The sequence below is a fragment of the Salvelinus sp. IW2-2015 genome, unplaced genomic scaffold, assembly GCF_002910315.2.
Source record: "Salvelinus sp. IW2-2015 unplaced genomic scaffold, ASM291031v2 Un_scaffold1028, whole genome shotgun sequence".
Lineage (NCBI taxonomy): Eukaryota > Metazoa > Chordata > Actinopteri > Salmoniformes > Salmonidae > Salvelinus > Salvelinus sp. IW2-2015.
In genome coordinates, this window is record NW_019942694.1 from 124,567 (window position 1) to 133,402 (window position 8,836).

The following is an 8,836-nucleotide window of genomic DNA, read 5'->3' on the forward strand; positions in this document are numbered from 1 at the left end:
TCTTAAAACCCAGACTGTCTCTGTCTTGGTCCTCTAAAACCCAGCGGCTTCTGTCATAGTCCTCAAAACCCAGACTGTCCTCTGTTATGGTCTCTAAACCCGACGGTCTCTCTGTCTTGGTCCTCTAAAACCCAGACGGTCTCTGTCATGGTCCTCTAAACCCAGTCTGTCTCTTCTTGGTCCTCTAAAACCCAGACTGTCTCTGTCTTGTCCTCTAAAACCCAGATGTCTCTGTCTTGGTCCTCTTAAAAACCAGACTGTCTCTGTCTTGGTCCTCTAAAACCCAGACTGTTCTCTGTCTTGGTCCTCTAAAACCAGATGTCTCGTTCTTGGTCCTCTAAAAACCCAGATGTCTCTGTCTTGGTCCTCTAAAACCCAGATGTCTCTGTCTTGGTCCTCTAAAACCCAGACTGTCTCTGTTCTTGGTCCTCTAAAACCCAGACTGTCTCTGTCTTGGTCCCTCTAAAACCCAGACTGTCTCTGTCTTGGTCCTCAAAAAACCAGACTGTCTCTGTCATGGTCCTCTAAAACCCAGATGTCTCTGTAATGGTCCCTAAAACCCAGGTCTCTGTCTTGGTCCTCTAAAAACCAGACTGTCTCTGTCTTGTCCTCTAAAACCCAGATGTCTCTGTCTTGGTCCTCTAAAACCCAGATGTCTCTGTCTTGGTCCTCTAAAAACCAGACTGTCTCTGTCTTGGTCCTCTAAAACCCAGACTGTTCTGTTCTTGGTCCTCTAAAACCCAGACTGTCTCTGTCTTGGTCCTCTAAAAACCCAGACTGTCTCTGTCTTGGTCCTCTAAAAACCAGACTGTCTCTGTCTTGTCCTCTAAAACCCAGACTGTCTCTGTCTTGGTCCCCTCTAAAAACCAGACTGTCCTCTGTCTTGGTCCCTAAAACCCAGACTGTCTCTGTCTTGGTCTCTTTAAAAACCAGACTGTCTCTGTCTTGGTCCTCTAAAACCCAGACTGTCTCTGTCTTGGTCCTCTAAAACCAGACTGTCTCTTGTCATAGTCCTCTAAAACCCAGACTGTCTCTGTAATGGTCCTCTAAAACCCAGATGTCTCTGTCATAGTCCTCTAAAACCCAGACTGTCTTGGTCCTCTAAAAACCAGATGTCTCTGTCATGGTCCTCTAAAACCCAGATGTTTCTGTCTTGGTCCTCTAAAACCCAGACGGTTTATGTCATGGTCCTCTAAAACCCAGATGTCTCTGTCTTGGCCCTCTAAAACCCAGACTGTCTCTGTCTTGGTCCTCTAAAAACCCGACTGTCTCTGTCATGGTCCTCTAAAACCCAGACGTTTCTGTCATGGTCCTCTAAAACCCAGATGTCTCTGTCTTGGCCCTCTAAAACCCAGATGTCTCTGTCATGGCCCTCAGAAACCCAGACTGTCTCTGTCTTGCCCTCGAAACCAAGACTGTCTTGGCCCTCTAAAACCCAGACTGTCTTGGCCCTCTAAAACCCAGACTGTCTTGGCCTCTAAAACCCAGACTGTCTTGGCCCTCTAAAACCCAGACTGTCTTGGCCTCTAAAACACAGACTGTCTTGGCCCTCTAAAACCCAGACTGTCTTGGCCCTCTAAAACCCAGACTGTCTTGGCCCTCTAAAACCCAGACTGTCTTGGTCCTCTAAAACCCAGACTGTCTCTGTCTTGGTCCTCTAAAACTCAGACTGTCTCTGTCTTGGTCCTCTAAAACCCAGACTGTCTCTGTCTTGGTCCTCTAAAACCCAGACTGTCTCTGTCTTGGTCCTCTAAAACCCAGGACTGTCTCTTGTCTTGGTCCTCTAAAACCCAGACTGTCTCTGTCTTGGTCCTCTAAAACCCAGACTGTCTCTGTCTTGGTCCTCTAAAACCCAGACTGTCTGTGTGAGTGACAGAGGACAATAGAATTTCCATTAGTCCACATCATGTTCCATTGTTATTGGGAATTGAGGAGTACATTGAGGAAAAGCAAGTGGGATGAGGGGGTAGGATTAGTGATAGCCACATGCCTCTGAAGTGGAAAACATATGGCTTTTCTGCTGACTAGTCATAGAGAGTATATTGAGATTAATAGAAACATAAAACCTAGTGGACATCCAAGATAACAGCAGCCAGGAATATACTGTGAAATCCAAGATAGAGGCAGCCTGGAATACACTGTGAAATCCAAGATAACAGCAGCCAGGAATACACTGTGAAATCCAAGAAGAGGAAGATGGATAGCTGTGAGACAATCCAAGAGGAGGGAGATGGATAGCTGTGAGACTAATCCAAGAGAGAGGAAGATGGATAGCTGTGAGACTAATCCAAGAGGAGGAGATGGATAGCTGTGAGACTAATCCAAGAGGAGGGAGTGGATAGCTGTGAGACTAATCCAAGAGGAAGGAGATGATAAGCTGTGAGACTAATCCAAGAGGAGGGAAGATGGATAGCTGTGAGACTAATCCAAGAGGACGGGAGATGGATAGCTGTGAGACTAATCCAAGAGGAAGGAGATGGATAGCTGTGAGACTAATCCAAGAGGAAGGAAGATGGATAGCTGTGAGACTAATCCAAGAGGAGGAGATGGATAGCTGTGAGACTAATCCAAGAGGAGGAGATGGATAGCTGTGAGACTAATCCAAGAGAGAGGAGATGGATAGCTGTGAGACTAATCCAAGAGGGAGGAGATGGATAGCTGTGAGACTAATCCAAGAGGAAGGAGATGGATAGCTGTGAGACTATCCAAGAGGAGGAGATGGATAGCTTGAGGACTAATCCAAGAGGAGGGAGATGGATAGCTGTGAGACTAATCCAAGAGGAAGGAGATGGATAGCTGTTGAGACTAATCCAAGAGGAGGGAGATGGATAGCTGTGAGACTAATCCAAGAGGAGGAAAAGATGGATAGCTGTGAGACTAATCCAAAGAGGAGGGAGATGATAGCTGTGAGACTAATCCAAGAGGAAGGAGATGGATAGCTGTGAGACTATCCAAGAGGAAGGAGATGGATAGCTGTGAGACTAATCCAAGAGGAGGAGATGGATACTATGGAGACTAATCCAAGAGGAAGGAGATGGATAGCTGTGAGACTAATCCAAGAGGAGGGGGGTGGATAGCTGTGAGACTAATCCAAGAGGAGGGAGATGGATAGCTGTGAGACTAATCCAAAGAGGGATGGATAGCTGTGAGACTAATCCAAATAGGAAGATGGATAGCTATGAGACTAATCCAAGAGGAGGGAGATGGATAGCTGTGAGACTAATCCAAGAGGAGGAAGATGGATAGCTGTGAGACTAATCCAAGAGGAAGGAGATGGATAGCTGTGAGACTAATCCAAGAGGAGGGAAGATGGATAGCTGTGAGACTAATCCAAGAGGAAGGAGATGGATAGCTGTGAGCTAATACAAGAGAAGGAGATGGATAGCTGTGAGACTAATCCAAGAGGAGGGAATGGATAGCTTGTGAGACTAACCAAGAGGAAGGAAAGGATAGCTGTGAGACTAATCCAAGAGGAGAAGATGGATAGCTGTAGGACTAATCCAAGAGGAGGAGAGATGGATAGCTGTGAGACTAATCCAAGAGGAAGAGATGGATAGCTGTGAGACTAATCCAAGAGAGGGAGATGGATAGCTGTGAGACTAATCCAAGAGGAGGAGATGGATAGCTGTGAGACTAATCCAAGAGGAAGGAGATGGATAGCTGTGAGACTAATCCAAGAGGAAGGAGATGGATAGCTGTGAGACTAATCTAAGAGGAGGAGATGGATAGCTGTGAGACTAATCCAAGAGGAGGAGATGGATAGCTGTGAGACTAACAAGAGGAGAAGATGGATAGCTGTTGAAGACTAATCCAAGAGGAGGGAATGGATAGCTGTGAGACTAATCCAAGAGGAAGGAGATGGATAGCTGTGAGACTAATACAAGAGGGAAGGAATGGATAGCTGTGAGACTAATCCAAGAGGAGGGAGATGGATAGCTGTGAGACTAATACCAAGAAGGAGGGAGATGATAGCTGTGAGGACTAATCCAAGAGGAAGGGAGATGGATAGCTGTGAAGACTAATCCAAGAGGAAGGAGATGGATAGCATGATGGACTAATCCAAGAGGAGGGAGATGGATAGCTGTGAGACTAATCCAAGAGGAAGGAGATGGATACTGTGAGACTAATCCAAGAGGAAGGGAGATGGATAGCTGTGAGACTAATCCAAGAGGAGGAAGATGGATAGCTATGAGACTAATCCAGAGAAGGAAGATGGATAGCTGTGAGACTAATCCAAGAGGAGGGGGTGGATAGCTGTGAGACTAATCCAAGAGGAGGGAGATGGATAGCTGTGAGACTAATCCAAGAGGAGGGAGATGGATAGCTGTGAGACTAATCCAATAGGAGGAAGATATAGCTATGAGACTAATCCAAGAGGAGGGAGATGGATAGCTGTGAGACTAATCAAGAGGAGGAAGATGGATAGCTGTGAGACTAATCCAAGAGGAAGGAGATGGATAGCTGTGAGACTAATCCAAGAGGAGGGAGATGGATAGCTGTGAAGACTAATCCAAGAGGAAGGAGATGGATAGCTGTGAGACTAATACAAGAGGAAGGAGATGGATAGCTGTGAGACTAATCCAAGAGGAGGGAGATGGATAGCTGTGAGACTAATCCAAGAGGAAGGAAATGGATTAGCTGTGAGACTAATCCAAGAGGAGGAAGATGGATAGCTGTGGAGACTTAATCCAAGAGGAGGGAGATGGATAGCTTGTGAGACTAATCCAAGAAGAGGAAGGAGATGGATATTGTGAGACTAATCCAAGGAGGGAGATGGATAAGCTGTGAGACTAATCCAAGAGGAAGGAGATGGATAGCTGTGAACTAATCCAAGAGGAAGGAGATGGATAGCTGTGAGACTAATCCAAGAGGAGGAGGGATAGCTTGAGACTAATCCAAGAGGAGGGAGATGGATAGCTGTTGAGACTAATCCAAGAGGAGGAGAATGGATAGCTGTGAGACTAATCCAAAGGAGGGAGATGGATAGCTGTGAGACTAATCCAAGAGAGGGAGATGGATAGCTGTGAGACTAATCCAAGAGGAGGGAGATGGATAGCTGTGAGACTAATCCAAGAGGAAGGGATGGATAGCTGTGAGACTAATCCAAGAGAAGGAGATGGATAGCTGTGAGACTAATCCAGAGAGGAAGATGGATAGCTATGAGACTAATCCAAGAGGAAGGGAGATGGATAGCTGTGAGACTAATCCAAGAGGAGGGGGGTGGATAGCTGTGAGACTAATCCAAGAGGAGGGAGATGGATAGCTGTGAGACTAATCCAAGAGGAGGGAGATGGATAGCTGTGAGACTAATCCAATAGGAGGAAGATGGATAGCTATGAGACTAATCCAAGAGGAGGGAGATGGATAGCTGTGAGACTAATCCAAGAGGAGGAAGATGGATAGCTGTGAGACTAATCCAAGAGGAAGGAGATGGATAGCTGTGAGACTAATCCAGAGGAGGGAGATGGATAGCTGTGAGACTAATCCAAGGAGGAGATGGTAGCTGTGAGATACAAGAGGAAAGATGGATAGCTGTGAGACTAATCCAAAGGAGGGAGATGGATAGCTGTGAGACTAATCCAAGAGGAAGGAATGGATAGCTGTGGACTAATCCAAGAGGGGAGATGGATAGCTGTGAGGACTAATCCAAGAGGAGGGAGATGGATAGTCTGTGAGACTAATCCAAGAGGAAGGAGATGGATAGCTGTGAGACTAATCAAGAGGAGGAGATGATAGTGTGAGATAATCCAAGAGAAGGAGATGGATAGCTGTGAGACTAATCCAAGAGGAAGGAGATGGATAGTGTGAGACTAACCAAGAGGAAAGAAGATGGATAGCTGTTTGAGACTAATCTCAGAGGAGGGAGATGGAATAGCTGGTAGGGACTAATCCAAGAGGAGGAAGATGGGATGCTGTGAGACTAATCCAATAGGAGGAAGATGGATGCTGCTGTGAGAACTAATTCCAAGAGGGAAGATGAATAGCTTGAGACTAATCAGAGGAAGGAGATGGATAGCTGTTGAGCTAATCCAAGAGGAAGGAGATGGATAGCTGTAGACTATTCCAGAGAGGAGAAGGATGGTTAGCTGTGAGACTAATCCAACGAGGAGGGAGATGGTAAGCTGTGGACTAATCCAAGAGAAAGGAGATGGGATAGCTGTGAGACTAATCCAGAGGAAGGATGGATAGCTGTTGAGACTCAACAACGAGGAGGGAGATGGATTAGCTGTGAGACTTAATCCAGAGGAAGCGAGATGGATAGCTGTGAGACTAATCCAAGAGGGGGAATGGACTAGCCTGTGAGGGACTAACCAAGAGGAGCGAAGATGGTACAGAACATTATCCTCATGTTTCTCAACATCCCCCTACAGAGCATTATCCTCATATTTCTCAACATCCACCTACAGAACATTATCCACTGCTGGATGTCCAACACTTCATCCCAGCCTATGGAGAGTTTGCTTAACATTTTACGCTTTTCAAGATATGTGTGATAAATGTGATTGCCTAACCATCAGAGAAAAACTGTTTTGATGGCATCGTCATGTTCAATGCTATTTTTTGTTTAATACGATTTACAGTTGTCTCTATCAATCTAATTGATCTGGAGTGTGTTTCAAATACACAAAAAATGAAATGGCAAAATGCATCACCTTAAATATAAGTGATGAAAGGGATTCGATACATGTGTACGCCATTTTACAGTGGCAGTGTCATTATCTGTGACATGCAACAAATGATGATGTACTTTGAAACCGAGCTGTAATTTGTAACTGTCTGATGTTCTGTTTTTGAGCTCCTGAAGTAATTTGGGTGTGCTGTGGCCATTACATATGCAATCAAAWATCTCAGAATTATATAATTAAGTAATATATTTTTATTTGTCTATTCTTTTCTTTCTCTAGAAAAGTGTGGAGTTACGTTGTAAAGATCAGTCAAAATGAAGGCCATAACGCTACAGAATGTGGAATCTGTTTAGGAGTGTATAAATAATTTTTCAGGGCACTGTATTTCCTTAATGCTCTATATTAGTTGCTATGGTTAGTGAATGCAGTAGAACTGTACTGTTAATTTGCACCGTAACACTGCCTGACCTAACTTCAGTGAAAGAGCAGCTTGATAAAAGGTTTTCCACTCTGACCATTCTAGTTCAAAAAGTGCTTTTAACTTACTGTACATCTCTAACCTGAAYGTTCATACCCCTCCAGGTCGAACAGCTTTGAAGTCTGTGCCTTAGATGGAACGAGCACCAATATTCTACAATTTTGCACTGCAGCAGAAAGCACTGACTGGCTTCAAGCAATATCAACCAATATCAGTGATTTGACACTGGAGAATGTAAGTCTACAGTATGTCCAGGTAAAACATGTATTTTGAATGTTTTATCCAGATACAGATTGAATGGACGGGATCCAGATTGGGATTTGCCAAGGGCCACGGCACAAGTAACTCAACAGAAGATATGTGCAAAAATCCCAGTGGATTTAAAAATTTTGAATTCTATTCTCATTAGAACATGATACCAATTACAATGCTCCTCTCCTTCTCTTCTAGAAAATAGGTATTCATGGGCATAATGAATTACTGCCTTGCGGTAATCCATCATTAATACTCTCACATGCTCGCTAGTGTTTAGCTATCTCATTTCCATTATTCCCTGTTGATTAGTACACTGCTGATCTATCAGTATGTGTCGCTAAAGATCCAGAAAGGCTGCTCTGAGCTACACAACTACGCACCTGCTCTTTAAAAAAAWWWAAAAATAAAGTAGGATTCATTCAGTCGTGCGTCACCTGATTATGGATGAGTGGTCTGATAGTGAAACGTTCATTCAGCATGTGATTGTGAGAGGAGCTGGTGAAGCAGAACTCTTGACTTTTATTGTGGTGACCAACAACCTAGAAATAGACTGTGACATCCTGGCATGTTCATCAACAGAGGATGACTTGATATGATACTGCAGCTGACTTGCAGCTTGCTTATTAGAACGTTAGTTGTTGATGGTCAACCATCTTAATACTTTACTGCTACTGTGGCATGGTCAGACCAGCTGTAATACTTTACTGATACTGTGGCATGGTCAGACCAGCTGTAATACTTTACTGATACTGTGGCATGGTCAGACCAGCTGTAATACTTTACTGTACTGTGGCATGGTCAGACCCAGCTGTAATACTTTACTGCTACTGTGGCATGGTCAGACAGTCTAATACTTTACTGATACTGTGGCATGGTCGACCATCTGCTAACTACTTTACTGATACTGTGGCATGGTCAGACCAGCTGTAATACTTTACTGTAACTGTGGCATGGTCAGACCAGCTGTAATACTTTACTGCTACTGTGGCATGGTCAGACCAGCTGTAATATTTACTGCTACTGTGGCAATGGTCAGAACCAGCTTGTAATACTTTACTGATACTGTGGCATGGTCAGACCAGCTGTAATACTTTACTGATACTTGTGGCATGGTCAGACCAGCTTTAATACTTTACTGATACCTGTGGCATGGTCAGACCAGCTGTAAACTTTACTGATACTGTGGCATGGTCAGACCAGCCTGTAATACTTTACTGCTACTGTGGCATGGTCAGACCAGCTGTAATACTTTACTGATACTGTGGCATGGTCAGACCAGCTGTAATACTTTACTGATCCCTGTGGCATGGTTCAGACCAGCTGTAATACTTTTACTGATACTGTGGCATGGTCAGACCAGCTGTAATACTTTACTGCTACTGTGGCATGGTCAGACCAGCTGTAATACTTTACTGCTACTGTGGCATGGTCAGACCAGCTGTAATACTTTACTGATACTGTGCCTGGTCAAATCAAA

The 8,836-nt window shown here is 44.5% G+C and overlaps 1 long non-coding RNA gene across 1 annotated transcript in view; it reads left to right on the forward strand.

The window, feature by feature from the left end:
- Positions 1-7,332, forward strand: part of LOC139024112 (uncharacterized) — a 30,905-nt gene extending 23,573 nt beyond the window's left edge. Inside the window, exon 3 of the long non-coding RNA XR_011475349.1 lies at positions 7,209-7,332. This is a non-coding gene — a long non-coding RNA (uncharacterized lncRNA). The remainder of the gene's footprint in view (positions 1-7,208) is intronic.
- The last annotated feature ends 1,504 nt before the right edge of the window (positions 7,333-8,836 follow it).